At 38.8% G+C, this 19,798-nt stretch overlaps 1 pseudogene; it reads left to right on the forward strand.

The window, feature by feature from the left end:
* The first annotated feature begins 1,643 nt into the window (after window positions 1–1,643).
* On the forward strand, window positions 1,644–19,566 carry LOC103750361 (annotated as a pseudogene).
* Window positions 19,567–19,798: the final 232 nt, after the last annotated feature.

Raw genomic sequence — 19,798 nt, forward strand, 5'->3', positions numbered from 1 at the left:
AATATTATTTTATTCAAGATAACCAATGAAATGTAACATAATGAAGAATAATTTTAGGAAAGGAGGACCTAAAGATGACATTATTTACAAATCATGTGAAAAATTAAAATCAAAGGTTTCAGAATAACACTGAAATCAATGATAGCGAATAATATGTAATTACCCCACATATCAACAAAAATCACTTTTAAGACATATAGGATATGAATTCTTTTTTGCGGATGGGCGAGTGTGGGTGCACGTGACTGGGCATGTAAGCAGAAAACAGAGGATAAGCTCAGGCATTCTTCCTCTGGAGCTTCCGACTTTGGTTTATAAAAAAGATTTTTAAATTTAATTCTTGAAATTTTCATATGATATACTATGATGGTATTTAAATCCCCTCCCTATCTGCACCTCCCCTTATTTCCATCTGCCCAATTTAATGTATTCTCTTATATATAATATGACCTTGTTATATTTCTATGTCTAGATTTCTCAACTTGCTACTTTTGCTCTCATAGTTTTCCCATGCTGTCTCTTCTTTTTCCTCTTTGTTATTTTTCCAAGATTCATTTGCATATTGAAATCAATGTGTTTTATGTTTCACTTTGGTCCTGATGATTGCTTGCGTTTATTGTTGCTCAGTGTCAAGTTGTACAACTTAAGACTTGAGTTGGGGTGTTGGGAGCTCTAAAATATATCTTGAAGAATGCTAATAAATTAAACATTAATGAAACTAAAAATATTATAATAAACACTATCTGAGTGACCACCAGTAAAAGAAAAGAGATTATTAAAATGGAGTTCTGAACTCCATTATTAAAATGGAGTTCTGGGCTAAACTCTAGATGATTCAATGTGAATATGTAGTTATGGATTAGGCTTTGCAGTCAGTAATCAGTTACTGAGAGGAGAAAGGTATAAGAGGAGACTCTAGCCAAAATGAATTAAAAGTTTATCAGTGTGAAGGGATGGGTAAAGATGCACCTAAAGAATGTGATCAAAGAACATCTCCTTAGGAGGGAAGAAAGCAGTGTTCACTCATATACCTCAGGCAGTTGGATCTTTGACAGAGACTTTATTTCTCTGTGTAGAAGGTGAGGCAAGACCACTTGCATGTCTTCTTGTTCTCTCATCTCAGAGTTCAACTGTCCAGTAGGTGGGTCTCTCTGGATCTGTGCACTGGATACTGTCTGTTCCTGAAAAATCTTGGTTTCAATTGCATGAGATTTTATGTACATAAGACATAATGAGAATTTTGATATAGGTTTATATTATGAAATGATTATATTCAGTGATTAATACAACCATAATTTACTTCTCAACACTGAACCTATATTAACTAGGAGAATGTGAATTTATACTTACTTTAAAAATAAAGAGTCTGTAGGTCCTCCTGGTCAACAGCTTCTAGAGACAGAATCCATTCCTAGCAGTGAGGTTTTAGTATTTTAGCTTATGATGTCTAGAAGAGGCAATGTCCCCTGTTATGAGATGAGGTTTATAAACCTTATCACCCTTTGAGTTGGCACAGGTCCTGGGATTTATGCCATCATTGCCACAAGTTCACATGTGCATGCTTCCAGTGGCCGAAAGCTTCTGCTTCCCTATGTTCATGAATCAGACCTGGCTTTTATAAATGTTTCCACTCCTCTTCCAAAATGGTCCTTGAGCCACAGGTGGGTGAGGTTAAGTTCAGAAGTCCTACCCAAGAATACATACTCTGAAGTCTCTTATTCTTTAAAAAGTGACCAGTTGTGACTTCTGTGTGCATCACACTCTGTTCTATAAGGAAGCTTTACTGGTGAGAGTTGGGGGGTGCATTAGGTTTCTCTCTACCCCTTGTTCCTCTATGTTCTATGAGCCTTAGGTGTAGAGGTTGAACTGTAAATGTGTCAGCTGGTACTGAGCATCTCTCAGACATTTATTCTTTGTGTCTGACCAGTTGTGGAATTCTGCAATAGCCTCTATCTGTTGCAAAAAGAAAAATTTGATGAGTGGTATGCAACATGTTTGTCTGTAAATATAAGGCTCCATATTGAGCATAAGGTAAGAAATTTAATTTGTCTAGAGATATGAAAGATATAGGGTTTTCTCTAAGATCTATGTCGTCTCTTTCCATGTGTATTTGGCTGAGTTTTCAGTGTCACCCATGAGTTCACTCCTATTGAGAGGACTTTAAGTCTAATTAGATAGCGTTGATTGATCCCAGATAACAGTGCCACTACTGCACCAATACAGGTAGTTTGCTGTGCCAGTTGTTACGGTTATTAGACTTTAGGGCTTTAGGGATGGGTTTGACCATTGATGGATTTTCTCCCTTAGCAGTTTGAATATTGCCATATAGTATTATGAGAGCTAAACTTCAGGTAGAAGGCTTCCAGTTCAGTTCTGTTGCATTGTTCCAAGTCCTGTATTTGAAGTATGCCCTCTCTTCAGCAGTAGGGTCTTATCTACTAGTTCTGGGAGATACCCAAAAGGTTTGGCAATAGCCTATGTTATTTTCTGAGTCTCCTCAGCCACTCTCACCAACCACTCAAAGGAAGGTCTCTTCGGTTTGGCACTGTGTTCCTTTCCAAGCAGCTCCCAGGTATAGATATGCACAAAATTTTAGACACTATGTGCATTTCTCATGGAGTTCTGAGGACATGCCATTCCCTCTGTGTTTCATAGCACCCAAAGATTCATTCATTGCTGCTTTGGCCTTCCCCCTTCTGCACTGTGGTCCCCTCATATACCTCCCTCTTCTCCTCCATGCTAAACACTCCACTTTCCCAGCTCCCCCTATAACATCTGTTCCATACTATTCCCCTCTTTGGGTTTCTTTCTTTTCCTTTACCACCCTGCATCCTTTCTATTTTCTTGGTGCTTCATCAGAATATATATACTCACATATAAGGGATTTATTTTTGAATATTAAAATAACATAAATTTACTTTGGTAGATCTATTTGGATTTTTATTTCATTTGTTTTTAGTATTTTTTTAAATTTTGGGGCATTTCATACAATACATCTTAGACATATTTAGAACCCGTTTTCTACCTGATCCTCCAGTGGTTTTCAAACTTTAATGTGCAAAAATTCAACTGAATAATTTTTAAAAGGAGTTTGATAATAGATTTTCAGGTATTGGTGGATGAGTTGAACCAAATTATCAACATTTACACATGATCTTAGCACAATATATGTACCTAATTCCTCATTTTTTAAAAGTTTTCTTGTATTTTTTCAATATATAATTTTTGTCCATTCCATGAAATATATCTTATTATATTTTATTTATATTTAGACCCCTCCCCTCTCTGCACCCCTGTAGCCCCTCAAATGTGGTTCATGCATTCTGTTATATATGTTAAGATGTATTGTGTCAAGTTTGTCCAACTCTTCCTCATTCAGCAGTGTGGTCGTGCAAACATAGTGGAAGTGAAGTAATACAAACATCCAAAGAAAAATAATAAAATACAGATGATGACAGTAAGAGAATTGCATTCACAAACAATGTAAACAGAACAACTTGTCATTAAAAAGAAATTGTTAGGGGTAGAGAGAGCGCTCAGTGGCTACTCTTGCCGAGAACTTGGGTCCAGTTCCCAGCACCCACATAGTGGCTAATAGTGGTCCATTGCTCCAGTTGCAGGAGATCCAACACCTTCCTCCGGCTTCCACAACCATTGCATGACACAGGTGCACTCACATACATGCAGGCAATACTCTCATACATATAAGTTCGTTATATATTCTGGTAATTAAACCTCTGGCTGATGTGTCGCTGGTGAAGATTTTCTCCCATTCTGTGCATTTTCAAAAATAAGAAATAAAATATTAAAAAAGAGATGGTCAATTTAGCTAGGAAATTCCTAAATGCAAGTAAGTGTTGCTTGAAAGAGTTAACTGGTATAAAGTATACAAAAGTATACAAAGGTATAGTAATAGGCTAGGCACACAAAAACAAAATAGGTTAGATATAGTGATATAAAAATAAATTGTGGAGTACACAGGTCTCCAGGGGGCCCAAAAGGGGAACTGGTGCACTTTTTTTTTTTTTTTTTTTTTTTTTTTGCTAGGGAATGGGCCTGTGGGTGGCCATTGAACTGCAAACCCATGGTTGGCTGGCCATAATCATCATCTAGATAACAAGCTGGATGCAAGAAAGAAGGGACTGAGAATTAAGAAAGAAAATGGCTGAAGAACCAGAGTTGTGGCAGTAGAAGCTCTTGGCAAAATGAGACTATGGGTAAGATGTTGTCTCACTGGCTGACTCCAACCTGGGAGGAAGATATGAAGGTTGCAATTAAAAAACAATCACAAACAAAAACAAAACAAGACAAAGAAACAAAATCTACAACCAGAAACTTAATCATTTTTAAAACAAAACAAACAAACCAACAATAACAACAAAACATGTGCTCCATCTGTCTCCTTAAGCAAAAACAATAGTTTAGTTTTCTTCAATAAGTCCTTCAAGTGAGAAATTCAAGCCAGCAAGTAACAGCTGCTTCCATTTACTGCAAAGAAGCTCAAATACTCTATCTTAAGCAAAAGTATAGTTGCATGGCCAGAGCAACAGAGAGAAAGATACTAGGAACCAGGGTAATTGAAAAAGTAGCCCCTCCTGTGATCTGGAACTGTGTTTCCCTTTTGTGAACCTGAAGCTTGGTCCTTTCCTGTGAACCTGGACCTGTGCTGTCTTGAGAACTGAACCTTGAATTATGGTTTTCTCTAATGATACTGGAACTGTGGTCCCTTCCTATCAGCCTCACAGTCTTCCACAAGCCTGGAACTGTCATTGTCTCATGTGAGCCTGGAGCTCTGCTTGTCTCCCAGGAACCAGAGCTGCAGTACGCTCCTGTGAATCTGGACTGCTGTCTCTTGTTAACCTGGAGCTGTAGCCTGATCCCATGAACTTGTATCTGAGGTCCCCTCCTGAGAGCCTGAGGAGTGGCCTCCTCCCGTGAGCTGGAGCTGTTGTTTCCCCTGCAAGCCTTTGACTGTGGTCCCCTCCAGCAAGCTGGTGTTGTGATTCCCCCAATTGTGACCTAGTTCTGTGGTCCCAGACTGTGACCTAGTGTTGTGATCCCCTCCTATATACTTGGAACTGAGGTCTCTTCCTGTGAGCTAGAGTTGTGGTCCCCTCCCATGAATGTGAAGCTGTAGTCTCTTCTTGTGAACAGGAGCTGTTGTCCCCTTCTGTGAGCTGGAGAAGTGGCTTCCTCCCTTCAGGCAGAGTTGTGGTCTCTGTAAGCTGGTTGATCTCTTCCTGTGAAATGGAGCTGAGTCCTCTTCCTATGAGCCTCAAGCTGTGGTCTTCTCCTCTAAACCTGGAGCTATGGTTCCCTCCTATGCACTAGAGCTGTGGTACCCTCATATGAGGGAGCTATGGTCTCCTCTTGTGTGCTGGAGTTGGGTCCCCTCTGTTAACCTGTTAGAGGAGCTGTGGTCCTCTTCAGTGATCTGGAGCTATGATCCCCTTTTGTGAGCTGGAGCTGTGATCTAGCTCCCTGGGAGCTGGAGCTGTGGTTCTGCCCTGAGAGCTAGAATGGTGGTTCTGTCCTGTGAACTGTAGCTATAGACCTTTTATATGAGACTGAGCTGTGGTCCTGCCTATTGGCTAGGGTTTTGATCCCCTCTCATGAACCTGGAGTTGCGATTCCCTCTTGTGAGCTGGAGTTGTTATTCTCTCACATGGCCCTGGAGCTTTGGATCCCTACTGGCAATCATGGTTGCAAATTCTTCTGGTGATACCCTGATGGTGGAGCAAAGTGGAGAATGGAGGACTTTCTGATATTGGACAGCATCAGCTTCTTTGAGTGACTACATCCTTCACAATCCTCTCCCTTAAGATCCCATCTTGTGTATGGCAGAGATTTCGCTACTAATGCTGAGGAGAAAGCATGTCTGTTTTTGGCAGATTCTGGTCTTGGGAGGATTGATTTTCTGGATCAGACCTCCCACCTCCCCTGAGGTTCAGCTGTGGTCCTCACTCCACACGTGGTCCTGGACATCCAGGCCTTGATGCTGGACCTCCTATTAAAATAAAAATGTAACCATCTTAGAATACAAATTCACAATTCTAAATGTCTACTATAAATTTTGGATATTATTTTATGACAAAATTTTCCTACCAGTCTTCAACAATAATGTGAAATTTGTCAGGTTTTTTATAATGTGAGTTTTCCATTCCCCTCCATTCCATATTCTACAATCACTACAAAGTTTTTCAATGTAATCAGGTAACTTCCTAAAGAAAGAAGTGTTTGTAAATATAAGCATCTATATTTAGCATATAATAAGAAATTACATTTGTCTATGGATATGACAAGTGTAGGGTTTTCTCTATGACCTATCACCTCTCCAACTATGTGTAGTTGACTATGCATACAGTGCCACCCGTGAGTTCTCTCCCATTGAGGAGACTTTAAGTTCAATTAATTATACAGCTATTGATTACCCACAAGATAAAATTGCCACTACTGAACCAATATTTTGATGTGCCAGTCACTGTTGTGATTATTAGGCTTGATCGCTTGGTTGGACCATTGATTGATTTTCTCCCTTAGTAGCCTGCATAGTAAGAAGTAGTATGCAGGTAGGGGGCTTCCAGGTCAGTTTGAGCTCCATTTCTCAAAGTCCTGTGTCCAAAATATGTCCCTTCTTAAGCAATAGAGCCTTACCTTCAAGTTCTGAGAGATAATCAAGACTATGGTAATAGCCTGTGTCATTTTGAGAGTCTCTTGGACTGACCAAAAAACAACTCGAAGGGCGGTAGGGAGGTTTCTCCTGTCTTGCACTGTGCTTCTTGTTATAGAACCTTCAGTTTACACATGCACTCATGTTCAGGTATTGTATGTGTGTTTTCAGTAGGCTTTGGAACTAATATATTTCCCTATGTTTTTTAAATCACCTAATCATTTATTCTCCCTGAGAAACCCTTCCTCCTCAGTCAAAGTACCCCCATGTTTCCCATTTTTTCCCTTGAAAGAGCTGTCTGATATTAAATCCGTCCTCTTAATCACCTTCTTCACCTTTATCCCAATGATTCCCAGGATATACTTCCCTTCTCCTTTCCCCATTAAATACCCCCATTTCCTCTATGGTATTATTTGTCTCCTACTGTCTCCCTCTCTTGGACTCTTTCCCATTACCTCATTTGTTCCTTTCCATTTTCCTGTCTCCTGTGGTTAAATGAGCTTATATGCTCACATATAAGATTTGGTTCTAAAATTCACAAATGAGAGGAAATACATTGCTTGTCCTTCTGAGTCTGTTACTTAATTTAGTATAGTAAGCATATCAGTCACCACTCTTCAAAAAAAGCTTCTTGCAACAGGCAGAGACTAGTAGAAAAATCTACAACTGGTCACACAGAGAGAATGTGTCCCTGAGATGCCCATTCCCAAGTGATGCAGCTACAATGGAAAATCTGGATCTAAAACTCATGGAACATAGTGAAAGAAGAGGTAGATTGACTCATCAGTGAAGTTTACTTATGTAATAGAGGATGATGTACATAGAAGTCCACAGCTGGTCAAAGTGTAGATTATAAGAGGTGTCTGTCCTTGGAAAGGAGTCCTAGATTAAACATCACTGACCCATAGCTTAGGAACCATTTTGGAAGAGGGGATCATGAACTGGAGGGAATATACCTCAACATAATTAAAGCTATGCACAACAAACCCAGAGCCAACACCCTTCTAAATGGAGAAAAACTGGAAGCATTCCGATTAAAATCAGGAACAAGACAAGGCTATCTACTCTCTACTCCTTTTTTAATATAGTGTTTGAAACTCTTGCTAGAGCAATAGACAAGAGAAGGAAATTAAAGGAGTACTAATTGGCAAAGAAGAGGTCAAACTATTGCTTTTTGCAGACAATATTACACCTAAGAAATGTCAAAAATTCCACTAGAAAGCTCCTAGAAATGATTAACACTGTCAGTCAAGTTGCAGGTTATAAAATTAATCTACAAAACCAGTAGCCTTTCTAAATACCAATAACAAGCAATTAGAGGAAGAGTAAATGAAAACCCTCCCATTCACAATAGCCTCAGAAAATGTCTTGGAATAAACCTGACCAAATACATTAAAGATCTCTACAATGGAAACGCTCAATCTTTAAAGAAAGATATTGAGGAAGACTTCAGAAAATGGAAGGACTTCCCATGCTTATGGATTGGAAGTATTATTGTGAAAATACCATCCTACCAACAGCCATTTGTAGATTCAATACAATGCCAAACAAAATCCCCATGGAATTCCTCTTAGAATTATAAAAAAATCCTAAAATTTATATTGAAGCACAAAAACCTCTAGATAACGAAAGAAACCCTGAGCATAAAGAGAAGTGCTGGGGGGATTGCTATACCAGATTTCAAACAGTATTACAGAGCTATAGTCATAAGAACAGTACGTTACTGGCACAAAATAGATAATTGAAGACCCAAACATGAGTACATACAATTTCAGTTACCTGATATTTGACAAAGGGGCCAAGAACAATCACTGGATGAAAGACAGCATCACCAGCAAATGGTGCTGGCAAAACTGGTTCTCCATCTGTAGAAGAATGAAACTAGACCCTTACCTTTCTCCTTGTGCAAAAATAAACTCCAAATGGATCAAAGACCTCATTGTGAAACCTGAAACTCTGAAACTTTTAGAAGTAAACATTGTCAACCTACAAGATACAGATGTAGAAAGGATGTTCTAAATCAGTCATCAATTTCTCAGGAATTAAGGTCAACAATGAAGTGAAGAGATGAGAGAGAGAGAGAGAGAGAGAGAGAGAGAGAGAGAGAGAGAGAGAGACTCTTCACTATTGATATATCAGAAAAAGGCGAGACTACAATATATATAAAGAACACAAAAAAAAAAACAAAGAAAAAAGAAAGAAAGCACAATAGACCATTGACATATCTGACAAAGGTTAGCATCCAGAATATATAAAGAACTCAAAAAATAAAACAAAGAATCAAGAAAGAAAGTAACCTAGTTAAGAGATGGGCTAAGGACCTTAACAGAAAGTTCTCAAAAGAAGAAATAAAGATGGCTAAGAAGCATCTTAGAAGGCATTCAACATCATTAGTAATTATGGAAATGAAAATTAAAACCACCTTAAAATTTCAACTTACCTAGTCAGATTGGCTAAGATGAAGAAAACAAATGATATCAAATGCTGGAGAGGATGTGGGGAAAGGAGGAATGCTCATTCTTTTCTGGTGGGATTGAAAACTCATGCAACCCCTATGGAAAGCAGTGTGGAGAACTCTTAAAAAACTACAGATGAACCTACCATTTGACTGTTATACCCTTCCTTGGCATATACCTAAAGGACTCATACTATTTCAGAGACACTTGCACATCCATGTTTGTTGCTGCTCTTTTCACAATAGGTAAGAGATGGAAGCAACCTAAGTGTCCCTCAACTGATGAGTAGATAATGAAAATGTGGTTCATTTATACAATGGAGTTCTACTCAGCAATAAAAGAAGATGAAATCATGAAATTTGCAGGTAAATAGATGCAAGTAGGAACTGTTATGTTAATTAACACAGACTCAGAAAAACAAACAATATATGTTCTCCCTCATATGTGGATCCTGGCACCAAATACTTATAAGTGACTATGTATCCAGACATAACTACATGAACCACGATAATGAAAAGGAAGCATGGAGGCTAAGGGAAAGAAAGATCCTGAGAAAGAAGAACACCAGGAAACAGGTGTACTTAATGGAGAAATGGATATAAATGTGATTATTTAAGTGGGAGGGGGAAGGGAAGGTTATACAAGGAACCTTAGAGATAAAGGGAAAGAAGTAGCTCAAGAGAGGTGGGAACATAGGAGACTTGTATTATCAAGGGAGAAATGGGGAAAATGGGGACACTTTAAATGGGGAAACCATGGTGGAAGTGTTAGAGAGGGAGAGAGAAGAGAGACATATAATATCTAGCTAGGTTTAAAAATAACAGAGGGAATCTTATTAGTCCAACTTCTTTATATTGCTTTCTATTTTCTTTTCCATTTAGCTTACCTTTGGAGTTTTGGATCCTATGTTGAGTAACCATGGCTAGATTCCTTCTCTCTATCTGATTACCCCCAAGGACACAACACTTGCCTTTGGCATGGTTTCCTTGATGGTTTATTGCAAGTGGCAATGGGTGGGAGTGCTCATTTTAGAAGACGAGCAAGGTATTCAATTTCTCTCAGACTTGAGAAGAGAGATTGAAAAGAATAGCATCTGTATAGCCTTTGTGAACATGATTCCTGTCTCTCTGGTATTATACTTGAAAAGTGCTCAGATATACTCTGATCAGATCATGTTATCATCAGCAAATGTTTTAATCATTTTTGGAGATAGTGACTCTTCTCTTGGCTTGGCATCAAAAATATCAGGCCATAGGGTCACACAAAGAGCCTGGGTCTCCACTTCACAATGGGTTGTTACCACAAATAAGGAAAATCTCATCCTTTATTCTTTCAATGGGACTATTATTTTCAAACATCAGCAGGAGGAGATTCCTGTTTTTAAAAAATTTGTCCAGGCAACAAACCCTTTCAAATATTCAAAAGACACTTACCTTGACAAGTTGTGGTGGATGTATTTTAATTGCTCAGTTTCAACATCTACCTGTAAATCACCGAGGAACTGTTCCTCAAAAGGCTCTTTGGAGTGGTTATCTTGGACAGGTTTTGATATGGCCATGAGTGAAGGAAGTTACAATATGTATAATGCTGTGTACTCAGTGGCTCACAATTCATAACATGCTTCTTCAACAGGTAGCTGTGCAACCTATGAGATATAGCAAAGGTCTGATATTTCCCCCCTGGCAATTAATGTTACTTCTACTTGGATAGTAGTTATTTCTGTCAGGGTGACCTTCATGAATGGTTTCTTCACATGCTCCAATAGAAGAATTAGAACCTCTTTCTCTCCATAAGAATTACTGTATCCTTTGTACTACCTAGAAGATGCCCTAGGCCTGAGCAGAAGAATGTGGAAAAGAGATACACATTTTGTGTAAAAAAGGATTTATGCATCACACTCGGTTCTTTGTATTATAGAAAACTTCTACAGCATGTACAGCTAATATTATTTTTACTGAAATAATCCAGTCTTCAACAAAAGTAGAACTTGTTCTTAAAAACTAAAAGGTGTTCAGTACTATAATGAAACATTTACACAAATTATGTCATTTAGTTTTTTGTCTTCTTTAATCATTGATGATCATACTTGTTTGAATGATGCTCTGGGAACAATCAGGGAGAAAACTGGTTTGAGAACTATAGAGTACCATGCCCAAGGATGTGTTCATATATTCACTATTTCTCTGGAGATTGTAACACTTTAGAAACCTTATTATATTCTTTATTCTCTATTGCTTTCATTTGTTGTATCACTTGAAATTTATCTCTGAAATAAAGCTGAATTTGAGCAAGAGAATAAACAAAATGAATTCTATAGTTCAGTTTTTCTGACTTTTCACTGTTAACATACCTCATTAAAAATGGTACATCTTTTTTTTTAGATATATCCTTTCCTGAAAAGCATCCAGTTTAACAATCCTGCTGGGAAGCCAGTGAACATGAATCAAAAAGAAAAACTAGATGATGAATATGACATCCTTAATTTTTGGAAATTTTTCAGAAGGTCTTGGGCTTAAGGTAAAAGTAGGAACATTTTCCACGTATCTTCCAAATGATCAACAATTGTCTCTCTCAGATGAATTGATTGAGTGGCCCATAGGAATTAGACAGGTAGGTTAAACCTAGTCTTAATTATTGATATTTCAAAAAATAACCAAAACATTTGGTGGGGTTAAAATATACTCAGTTTTTACTATACAACCAAACTTGAACTTTTAGCAACTCACTGTCCAGCTTCCAAAATTTTTAATGACTTTCTAATTGACAGGAACAGAACACATTTATCCACCCACAAGCTTCTAAATGCATGTTTCATCTTATAAATTAATTTGTTCTGATTTTATATAAACTAAATTTATAATGCTCTCAAAATTTAAAACAATATAGTTAGGGAAATTGGCAAAAATTCCATATTTTACTAATACATGTATAACTTTCCTCAGAAACTCCATTCTGTATGCTATACAAGTTGTAGTCATGGATTCAGAAAATCCCCTCAGAAGGGGAAGGCTGCCTGTTGTTTTGATTGCAATTCCTGTCCAGAGAATAAGATTTCCAATGCGACAGGTAAGTGTGTGTTTTACGAATAAATTCTCTAATTCACTTATATTCCTTATTTTTACAAGGAGCTAGAAAAGATAGAGAAGGCAAATGCAGACACAAAAGCCTTCGTATCTTATGTAATTTAATTTTTATAATAAATAACATTTTCCCTTGAAGTAACATAATCCTTGGGCTTTGAAATTGCATTTTTTTGGGGTTTTTTTTGAGACAGTCTCCCTGTAGCTCCATCTGACCTGGGATTTTCTATGTAGACCAGGCTGGCCTTGATGTCACAGAGATCAGTTTGCCTCTGCTTACCGAGTGCTAGGACTAAAGGTGTGTGCCACTATGCCTTGCTGGAATTACATTTTTTTTGACTAAACTGTTCATTAGTGCTGCCTCCAGAAGTCATATTTGATCACCTGAAAGTAAACCAAATTTTGTCTTCATAAAGAATTTAACACATTGTATTATATGAATCTATTCTTTATCTTCTTTGAAACTGCATTTAACTTGGGTTGAAGAAGTGAGTCTGGCCTTTCCTTATTTCCCAGTGCTTATCATTGCTATTTATACAGAACCAGTGTTCAGACAGATTTTTAAACTGTGTATGCCTGTAATGTGCAACATATTCTGATACTGCATGCCCTAATAGGTAGGTGACGTTTCCTGTTTCTCCTAGCTCACAGATACTGAATAAGGAAGAAACAATGTAAAGTCATGAATTCAAGGTAATAATTCATGGCTGCAATAAACACAAGAACAGAGACCAATAAGGTGAAATAAGTGATTCTTTCTACACATCTTGGAAGTTGTCATGATCTTATTGAAAGTTGTGTTATCACATATTCCAATTGAAAGATAAAAGAATTTTCTTGGTAGAATTTTTGAACACTTAAATGTGAGAAACTATCACTTTTAACATTTCCATAAAAGTATATATTGACAAAATCTTCAAAAAAGTTTCAACACAATTTGAACAGGAAAAGTATGAATGTAGGTTGTGAGATGACATAAAAATGGTCAGAAGAACAGGAGAGGGAAAAAGTGGCCTGAAATGATGGGAGGGGAATAGAGGGTGGTAGAATACATGTGGCATGAGTTCAGAAAGACTACTGGGATGATGTGGGGATGCAGCAGTAGTAGGACAGTGGGCAGAGTGGAAGAGTAAGGGAGGAAAATCAGCAGAAACAATATATTTATGAAAATGCCACAAAAACATTATTTCTTTTTATACTAATTAAAATTTTAAGAAACACCAGAAGACTAGTATCAAACAGTTTGGGACATATACACTCAATGTTGTTAAAAAGGAGTTAAAAGGGAAGAGTTAAAAAGGAATATTGTGGTTGGGTATACAGCTTAGTGGTACACTGCTTGCCTAGCACATATGAAATCCAGGTTTTGATACCTAAAACAACAAAAACAAAATATCTTATTGCAGCAATAGTTACACAATAGCATAGACTTTGATATATAACATCTATGTAAAATAAAAATAACAATAAATTAGGGAAACAAAGGTAATCCAAGTAAATTAACAAACTAGTGGTTGCTAAGTGCAAGGTGAACAGAACCGAACTTCACTTCTAGATACTAGTGATATTTCATTTGGAAAATAAATTTAAATTACATGATTTACAATATTAAAATTAGGAAATTCACAGAAAAATTGTAATAAAGAAATTTATACATCATTATTTGTAAATATAGTGAAGGCCTAAACAAGTACATGCAGCTACACCTCCCTCAAAATGCAAAACCATGACTGGAGAGATAGCTCAGCAGTTAAGAACACTGACTACTCTTGCAGAGGACATGGATTCCATTCCCAGCAACACATGGTGGCTAACAACCATCTGTAATTCCAGTTCCAGGAGAATCTTATGTCCTTTTCTGACCTCCGTGGGCATTGCATGACACGGGCATGTTTACATTCAGGCAATACAATAACACATGAAATAAAAATTATAAATAAAATATTTTACAAAATATAAAATTGGTGTCAAGGGTTTCTAAATTGCATTAAGTTTCAATGCAACAGCAATAAAAATTCCAGTGTGCTCTGTAGTGGAAATTAAAACTTAAGGGGTATGTCTCCCAATTAGCTAGTTCCTCCAAGGGGCAGGGCCTGGACTACTGAGGGGTGGCTGGGAGCCATATTGGAACTGAAGCTGTAAGCCCAGAGAAATGGTAGGTGTGGAGAGAGAAATGGCCCCAGCGCCTCACCTGCATGGACATGAGAGAGGGCATTTATCGACCTGGGACAAGAGGGCCCAAGATGGGTGGGTGAAAGTTAATGGAGACTATGGGTGGGGACGTGGGAGCATCTGGTGGTGGGCTCTGAGCAGCAGTGGAAGCCTGCTTGTCCCTGTGTAAGTTCTCCAATTTACCCGCTCCCTACCTAAGGGCATAAACCATAATAAACTCACATAAAGATACGTTATATGGTTTGTCTGATTGTGCAGGAGACCCAGAGGGAACTTGCATGACAAAACTGGCATAGTCTGGCCAGATAAAGGAACCACAGCCTTGGGGATGTGGGTCTCAGAAAGCAGTGCTGTTCCTGCTGCCCCTGTGGTGGGTCAGCTGGGCTCTGAGTACCAAATCCAGGAGAGAAACCAATCAAAACCCATATGCTTAATGGGGTTAGGGATAGTCATACGGGTTATATAATGGTTCATAATTATGTTGTAAATGTGAGGATATGTTGTGGGTATGTGAAGATTTGTTAAAGGTTACCTAAAGACTAGAAAATCTTTTACCTGCTGTGGACCCAAATGGAGTGCCCAGAGAGAGAGAGAGAGAGAGAGAAAGAGTGGCCACTTTTCATGATAAAAGATGTGCCCCAGGTGGGGAAAGCTGAAAAGGCTTAACTGGCAGAACCAGTTGCAGAGCTGAAGAGAGGAAAAAGGTGGGACACTTTGGCTTGTGTAAAGTCCAAGGACTCAGAGAAAAAGACAGAAATAGTAAAAAGGACAAAAAAGGTAATTGCACTGTGGCTAGGAAATATTCCATGCTAGAACTGTTGAAACTAGGAAAAACTTACAAGCAAGCAAGCAGAGAGCCCCTGGCCATGTGGCTTGTGAAAGTATGGGACATGGGAGCAAATGACGTCAGTATAAGTCCTTCAGGAGCTTCACAGCTGAGTTATATAACCACCCATCCATCCTTGTGATATAGACTGTTAAACCCAGGCCAATTCAGGCATGAGCCATGCTTAATGGGGTGGCAGGTTGAAGGCATTAAAGATACATGGTTGTCACCAAGGGAGACTAACATGATTAGCAGGGGCTGGAGGACTATAAAGGAGGGGCAGGTATTCCTGAGAGAACTAGGAATGAGAAAAGCAATATATAATGTCCAGTTCACTGGGCCAGATAAGACTGAGTTCACCAGAGATATGAAAGAAAGCCTAATTCAATTGGAACCTCAAGAATGGCATAGGGCTTTCATGGTTTTATTAAGTCCTTTGGTGGCACATGATCTTTGTAAAGTGAGAAAGGCTTTGGCAAATCTAAATGATTTTGACCAGCATGTAAAATGTGTCTGTAAATTAACAGGACACCCTATAAGAGATATAAAAAAGACCAGGCCAAAAAACAGTCCACTTGGGTTACCTGAAGACAAATGTTGCAAGACTTATATCAAGCACAAATCCCCAGAGGAAGAATTGATAGAAAACCAAATTCAGTACTAAGGCATTTCTGGAAGGTTTTAAAAGGAGAGCAGTTTACAAAGGGCATTCAAAAGATAGCAAATGAACAAGGGGTGATTAAGAATCCCCAAGGATTAAATAAGATGAATTTCTCTTCAGATAAAAGCTATACTAGGGGTGGAAGCAGGTTTTACCCCCAAATTCTCCCCCAGCAACCTGATGTGGTCAATGGGAAGAGGACAGATGTGGTTACAGTCAGGAGGAAGACTCAGAGCCTGTTTGACTCAGGGAACCAACAAGTGCAGCGGGGACAGGAGAAGCCCCCTGCCTCCTTAGCCCAGTGCAAGATCAGGCAACTGGAGCCAACACCTGTAAGTGTGTCAAGAATAAAAGAATCCAAAGGGATAACTAAAAATAGTAAAGAGCTAACCAAATTAATGACTCGCACCCATGTTATGGTACCAAACAAGGATCTATGGAGAAAACAGTTAATACAAATGGACAAAATCTTTCCATGCTGTGTGAGACCTTTTTGATGACTGATTTAATATATAATGTTAATGTTCATTTGAGTGTTTTACAGTTGTGAACCCCATTTGAAGGATACCCAAAGAAGTAAAGGCCAGCTGTAGCTGTAAGATTCCTGGGAATTTTATGTAGGTTGGGTAAGATGAGGACAGATAGTCCCAAACTATACAACTGTTAAGAAAATTTACAGTACCTGGAGTGGGTTTCCCTTCCTATGAGCTGTTGGTCAGAGAGAGATCCTAGAGGTCCTTCAATTCACCAAGGCTATTGCCATTAACATGGGTTGTACACTAAAAAGATTGGTAAGGCCATGTTGCTGAAGACACTGCATGTTGTGAGCATGGTAAAAGAAGAGATGGAACTGAGACTAAGCCAAAAAACTCCGTGCCACTGGATGGATGATGTTCATATTGACAGAAGGCTATATATAGATGGTTGGGGAAGAAAGGATCCCCTATAATTCTACTCAACAATGGAGCCCGTGTGTTGCACACTATGTATATGCCAGGAAATACCTGCAAGTGCAATAATGGCTCAACCAACATACGTACAACTAACAAATTTCTAATTCGATAAGGCCCACTCCTAGGGGTGGAACGCACATCTGGTGCTGCAGACCAGGCCAATGCCTTGTGTCAAGAAAGGCTTCAGGCCCAAGTGGAGAAGCCATCATGAGTATACTGTTTAATGAATATAGCACACCTATTGGGATATCGTCTACGCATCTGTATTTACATTCATGTTTGTTTAAATGTCTACTTCCCTCCATTTGTCTTTATAGTAGAAGAAACACCACTGAGATAGATCAGTGGACACGGCCTAAAGACAACTAATGGGAGGCCCAAGAAGCCATTATCTCACCATGATACAAGAGAGATCTCCCTACATCTGTCACCCCCTCCAAGGCTCTGGGACCTTAGCAGAAGATGGTCGGGAAGATTGTAAGAGCAGAGGAAAAGGGTGGAGTGTCTCCCAATTTGTTAGTTCCTCCAAGGAGTGGGGCCTGCTGTGGGCATGGACTACTGAGGGGTGGCTTGGAGCCATCTTGGAACTGAAGCTGCAAGCTGGGAGAAATGCATGTGACAGCAGGTGTGGAGAGAGAGACGGCCACAGCGCCTCACCCACATGGACATGAGAGGGGACATTTATTGACCTTGGATGAGACTACAGTCCCAAGATATATGGGAAAATGTTAATGGAGACTATGGGCAGGCTGTGGGAGCATCTGGTGGTGGACTCTGAGCTGTGGTGCAAGAGTGCTTGTCTCTGTTTAAGTTCCACAACTTACCCCTTCCCTACCCAAAGGCATAAACCATAATAAACTCACACAAAGATATGTTATATGGTTTGTCTGATCTCTCAGGAGACCCAGAGGGAACTTGGGCTGCAGGTTGGGAGGGCCTACTCCTCATGAGACAGAGTATTGTTGGTCATTCCATTTCCTTGGAGCTGGAAAATTCTCTTTCTCATAAGGATTTTTCACTATACTTACTCCTTGAATGAATTCATGTAGGCTATAGGTCATTGAGGTAAAATTTAGAGAGATTGATAGGTGGTGTGCATTCTCAAGAAATTCATAAATTGGGATAATGGATAAGGGCACTTGCTGCCAAACTTGATGAACTGAGTTCGATCCCAAAGATCCAAATGATGGAGAGAGAACCATCTCCTGCAATTTGTCCTCTGACCACAACACGTATACTTTAGCATGCGATCAACCATACACATAAACACGCAGAAGAAATAAAGGGTAATATTTTTTTAAGAATTTATAAATTGAAAGATAACTCTCAGCTGTTGGTATTAAGATAAATGGATTTTTGGTGGTTATTAGACCTAGAGTTCTTCACATTTATTCTTAGGATTAGTACTTTCATGAACAAGGTTTAGTAGAGTTGTTTGTCCCTACTTCTCTGTTGGAAACAGCAAAAAGTCACTATCCCTGATGTATAGAAAGTCTTCATAATAAATTGATTTTGAACACCCATGGCTGTTGAACTTTGAGTAATAAATGCATTCATTTTTGAACTAACTAATGTCAAGCATATAATTATCCTGAATTTACTTAGACAGTTAATACTTGTGCTTTCCTATGAAAATGATCTCATGAATATGCAAAAAAAGTAAAAAGAAGAAAATACTAATTAATCATAAAAATACAGGCAGGATTAGCTGGCAATCATTTTTCATGCAGCATTTTTTTTTTACTATCTACAATGAGAAGGAAAAATTGGTTTAGCTAGCCCAGTGTAATTCTTTGTAAGAGAAAAAAATTACTGAACATGTTAGCATATTTTGCATTTTCCCCAGATATGGATCAGCGTGTGAAGTGTCCAGATCATCAGTATGCCAATATAGAGCATAACCAGTGCCTCCAAAGAGCAGTGACCTTTCTGGATTATTAGGACCCAGTGGGGATGTGTCTGGCCTGCATAGCCCTGTGCTTCTCTGCACTCACAGTTACTATTCGTGGAATTTTTGTGAAACATAGAGACACACCCATTGTCAAGACCAATAACCAGGTTCCCACCTATATTTTGCTCATATCCCTCAAATTCTGTTTTCTCTGTTCCTTGCTCTTCATTGGCCAACCCCACCTGGTAACCTGTATCTTCCAACAGATTATGTTTGGAATTGCATTCACTATGGCTGTTTCCACCATCTTGGCCAAAACAATTACTGTCCTTCTGGCTTTTAAGGTCACTGAATGAGGGAGAAAGATGAGGTGGTTTCTGGTATCCCGGGCACCTAACTTCATTATTACAATTTGTGTTCTGATTCAAGTAATCATCTTTGGAATATGGCTGGGAACTTCTCCTCCCTTTATTGACATGGATGTACAATCTGTGCATGACCAAATCATCATGTGCAACAAGGGTTCTGTCACAGCCTTCTACTGTGTGCTTGGGTACCTGGGATCCCTTGCTATAGGGATCTTCTCTGTGGTTTTTCTGGCCAGGAATTTGTCTGACACATTCAGTGAAGTCAAGTGCTTGACATTCAGCATACTGATGTTCTACAGTGTCTGGGTCACCTTCCTCCCTGTCTACCACAGCACCAACGGGAAGGCTATGGTATTTGTGGAGATCTTCTCCATCTTGGCATCCAGTGCAGGACTATTAGGCTGCATCTTTGCCCCTAAATGTGACATTATTTTGTTAAGGCCAGATAGGAACTCACTTCATGGGTTCAGGGGAAGAAAAACTTCTTAGAATAATGTACTTTCCTAAAATTTAGCATTTGTGTTTTCTACAGGAAATTTCAAGGCTAAAGAAAAGCTGTGGAATTATTAAAAGTAGTATAAATTATGAGATTTGCTCCAATAAATGGATATCCTTCTTTAATAAGATTGGAGCAAATTCAGTCTGCACCCATGACGCTCTCAATCTTGAGTTTCATTTTTGCAATTTTTGTTAGCTTCAAATGGGTACTCAATTAAGTGTA

This window comes from Nannospalax galili, unplaced genomic scaffold (assembly GCF_000622305.1).
Source record: "Nannospalax galili isolate Female #2095 unplaced genomic scaffold, S.galili_v1.0 scaffold627, whole genome shotgun sequence".
Lineage (NCBI taxonomy): Eukaryota > Metazoa > Chordata > Mammalia > Rodentia > Spalacidae > Nannospalax > Nannospalax galili.